This window comes from Caretta caretta, chromosome 6, assembly GCF_965140235.1.
Source record: "Caretta caretta isolate rCarCar2 chromosome 6, rCarCar1.hap1, whole genome shotgun sequence".
NCBI classification, from domain to species: domain Eukaryota; kingdom Metazoa; phylum Chordata; order Testudines; family Cheloniidae; genus Caretta; species Caretta caretta.
The window spans coordinates 7,348,665-7,353,390 of NC_134211.1; the positions used below are offsets into that span (position 1 = coordinate 7,348,665).

A 4,726-nucleotide genomic window follows, 5' to 3' on the forward strand; every position below is an offset into this window, starting at 1 on the left:
GAGATTGAGGAATACCCAAGCTGAAATCACACCTTGGAATGGCACATAGATATACCCAATGGGGGGGGGAATGATTTTTAGAACTTCTTATGGTCCTTATGTTAGCTATCACTTATGGTCATCTACATGTATTATTGCCCTTTGGTGCTCGTGACTCTCTAAAGTTGAGCAGATCTTTCCATTTAATATCTAGCCTTCAGGAAGAAAAAAAGACATTCAATGACATGAATGTCTCTACAGGTACGTATTAGCCCTGCAACATCTTTCTGCTGGGGATTCCCAATGTTAGACACAGAACCTTTGTAGGACTTTTGCTTTGAGTTTCAGTGGTGCCAAGTGCCATCAACTCCCACTGACATTGATGGGAGCCAGAAGAGAAAACCAGTGTAAATGAAAACGTTCTACACCATTCATTATTGTCTGTACTTTTACAAGAGATGATTTACCTCGTTTCCAAACTAATCTGATTTAACAACACAGAGGGTGGGCAGGAGAGACATAGATGGCAAAGCCCTGTGCCCTAAGGGATATTTCTGGCATGGGAACGATTCAGATTTGGACAGTCTCTTGTATTGTGGCGGAATCTCTTCACATATTTAATTGAATGCAAAAAAATGCACAGTGTTTTGTGTTTCTGTAAGGAGACAGTGCACCAGCTCCAGGGGGAAGTGTGTGCATAACCCATAATATATTCCCCAAGACACACTATTTCACAGGAGCAGTCAGAGTTGTTACAAGGAATCTACACATGCTCCCTTTTTGGCTCCAGTTTATTTGCAAATTTAGATTTCCCACCCATGCCGCCTCATACCATGGTGACACAGTTGATTTTTCTGGGATTCATGGACCACCCAGAGCTACACGTCCCACTCTTCATGTTGTTCCTATCGAGCTATGTTATCACACTGGTAGGGAATCTTGGGATGACTTTTAATCAGGATTAACTCCCATCTTCACACCCCTATGTGCTTCTTCCTCAGTAATCTGTCCATTGTCAATGTTGGTTATTCCTCTGCCATTGCACCTAGGGTGCTCATGACTTCTGTAGCAGAGAGTAATAGAATCATTTCATTCACTGAGTGAGCTGTGCAATTTTTCTTTGTCTGTGTCTTTGTGACCAATGAATGATGCCTCCTGGCCGCCATGGCCTCTCACCGATTCACAGTCATCTGTAACCCACTGCTCTAGAGGGTCATCATGTCCAGGAAACCCTGTGTGCTGATAGATGTTGTGTCTTTGTGAATTCAACGGCCCAAATAATTTGTATATTCAGCTTGTCTTTCTCACCTCAGGGTCAGCAATCATTTCTTCTCTGACATCCCTCCCCATCCTTAAGCTGTCCTGCTCTGACATACACAACGCAATGATGTTATTCATTTCACCTTGTTGACTATATTTGTCAAGATTACTATGCTAGTTCTTCTAGATAGTCTCTAATATGTACAGCCTCGTCGCCATCAGTGGTCAGATGTTGGCTGCGTGTGTGTTTGTTCAGTGTGCTGTCCCAACTCTGTGGAGATAGCAGACCTCAATTAAACAGACCAAGAAATCCACAGACTTAATTTTCAGTGAAGGCACCTGGCCAGGTTTACTGTCAATAGAGCACAGTAATAGCATCTGGATGGATTGTCAGACCTGTATGCTTGTGTCAATGGACGCAACTCAGTCATTGGTGGGACTCTCCACTGCTCCCTAGGCTGGCCAAAGACACTCCCTCTGAGATACATCTTTATACACAAATACAAACAAGTGACGTATTGCCCCTGACGTATCAGAGTGACACCCTCTGACGTATTAGGGTGCCACTCATTGAGGGATCCAAGGGCTGCCCATTATCTTGTACATGTTGGTTTGATTAAAACATCTCTATCCATCATGCTGTCATCCTGACCTTATTCTTAAGATGGGTCAGCGTGCTCCTGTTATCTCTGGGGCATGTGGTTGGTATCGAGGTGTTCTGGTACCGCCTTTCTGGAATGTGCTGGCGTGTATATACTTGTGCCTAGCACTACTTAAGCACGTGTGATTCTGCAACATCAGCCCTGTTCTTGCCAGATTCTGTGAACGGGGCCTGCCTCTTGCTCACAGCTTGGCTTTGCTTTAGATCTGCAAAGTTTTGGTTACTTCAGCTCAGGATTTAGGCCTCACACCAGGACTCTGATACACGGCCTTATGTTTCAGGCCGTCTTCTTAATACACCATCCTGAAGATCCACTCAAACCCGTTTGTACCTTTCTTTACCTGTGCCTCTCACCTGACAGCTGTCACTGCCTTCTACAGTACTCTGATTTTATGTATTTACAACCCAGTTTTGGCTACATCTTGGACCATAACAACGTCATCTCTGTGTTCCCTATGCTGAACCCCCTGATCTATAGCCTTAGAAACAAAGAGTGAAGGACGCCTTTAGAAGGATGATATACAGGAAGATATTTTCTCAATAAATGTAGTTACTGATTTTTTAAAAAAATCAATAAACAGCTGTGAGAGTGGGGGCAAGTTCTCTGGGTCACCATCCTGATTTCTCAGGTTGCAGCATTTCTTTGAATTGCACAAAAATGGTTGTGCATAATGCAGGCTCATTAATATTGGCAATCCCAAGAGCAACATAGGAAAGGAAGTGACCCCCCGAGGTCACTGAGTCCAGTCTACTGCTGTTGCAGGCAGCAACGTGATATAATCCCATTCATAAACTTATTCAACTCCACTTTAAATCGAGTTAGGTTGTATAACTCCACTAATTCTAGTGGGAGGCTGTTCCTGAACCTCCCTCCTCTGATGGTTAGACACTTTCTTCCACTTTCCAGACTAACTTTAGTCATGGACATTTTATACCCGTAAATAATAAACAGGCCAGGGCTAGCTGACCCTGGTTTCAATCCACTGACCACTGGGTTATTATGGGAGTAGCACACTTCCAGCATTCTACTTAGAGGGCTTCTGCAGTTTGTTGTACTCAGTAAGGCTAGACCTCAAGAGATTCTGTTTGTAAATCACAGGCCTCTTATTCTTGATTTAAAGGTGAATTGCAGTTACCATTAGTGCTTTAGGTTGGGTGTCCTCTGTAGATTGAAATTCAGGTAAAAGGATGCTGAAGTCATACAAATACCTGAGCTGTTCTGAAATTGCATCTCAGGAGAGAATGCTGTTAAATATACAGGCCCATCTATTTTATATTCTCTTTTGTTAGACTGTGCTCAACTCCTGGTGTGCTAAGATCACACAATCTCAATTCTAGCACTACTGTGACAGAATTGTAAGGAGGCTAGGACTGCAGAGAAAAGTATATGTCAATCCTGTGGGATCAGAGAGAGAACTCAGGGCCTGGTATGTGGAAAATATTTCCATCAAACTCATAGATCATGTGAGGTTCACTCTGATCCCAGTGCAGACTCAGATATGGACCTATACAAAGTCAGGGCGGGTTGTGGACAAAGCTGACAATGCAGATGATTCTTAGGGAGAACTGATTAAACAACATTAGAATAACCACTGCATGGGCCTCTGACAAAATGCCAAGATGGAAACAGACCATCACCTAATATATCACCATTTTCATTCTCCAATGACCTAATGTTGGGGGAAGATTATCCCACATCTGCCTACTATGATCTTCTTCCGCTTTTCTTAGAAGCATCTGGTATAAGCCACTGTCATAGACAGGCTATTGGACTAGATAGACCTTGTGTCTGATCCTGTCTGGCAATCCCCATGTTTCTATGAGACCAAGGGGAACTGGTAGCTTCTACAGGTTAGTTCAGTCATGGAACAAGAGTCTGCCCCAGAACTTCCCCAAACTCTGCAGCGGTATGGTTAGGATTAAGGTTAATATCGGGAAGCTATGAACATCAGACAATTCACACTTGCCCCTGTGGGTGGGTAATTTGATGTGCATCTGTAACACCGACAGGCCCCAGTCTTCGGCGGTTGGGATTGAATTTGGTAACTCTGCAGCTTAGTACATGAGCCTCTACCACATGAGCTAAAAGCCACATGGCTCTTGACTAAGGATGTAGGGTAGACTCATTAAACTCTCTTTGAGTGGTCTCAGTGCCAGCAGATGGGACAGAGCACCACACCCAGGCGGTGTGTGGGTTACATATCTACACCAGGTTACAAGTTAAGGACATGATCTGCCAACTGGATAGAACAAGCCAGACTGCTGCCCCAATAAGGGGCTTTTGCCCGTAAGTCATTTATGTGCCTTGGGAAATCCTATGGTCATAAGGGCCAGATCCTCTTCTTGTTTAAATGTGTGTAGCCACACTGACTTCAATGGAATGACACCAATTTTGACTAGTTATGGTTCTGGCCCAATGCGTTCAGTAGCGCTCCACCTATTTACTTTGGGGTCTCACGCATTAGCACCAATGGAGCTAATGCTGATTTTCACCTGCTGGGGATCTGGCCCCATTGATTGCAATGTAGTGACGCTAGCTTACACCAACTGGAGCTGGAGCGCCATTGATTTCAATCTGTATCTGTGAGCTTTTTGTTGAGATTGATGGATTTCCACTCAATTTAGCCGTATGGAATTGATTTCAATGGGGCAAAGATGATTTACACCCACTGGAGATATAGCCACATTAATTTAAGTGGCACTCCCTCAAGTTACATTACATTACCTGGGGTTTCTGCCCCTTTGGCATCAATGTGGTGATGCTGATTTACACTAGCTTAGAATCTGGCCGAGTGTATTTCACTTCACCATCATTTTCAGTACTGA

The 4,726-nt window shown here is 43.9% G+C and overlaps 1 pseudogene; it reads left to right on the forward strand.

Annotated features, from left to right (window-relative positions):
- The first annotated feature begins 797 nt into the window (after nucleotides 1-797).
- On the forward strand, nucleotides 798-1,390 carry LOC142072420 (olfactory receptor 5I1-like; annotated as a pseudogene).
- Nucleotides 1,391-4,726: the final 3,336 nt, after the last annotated feature.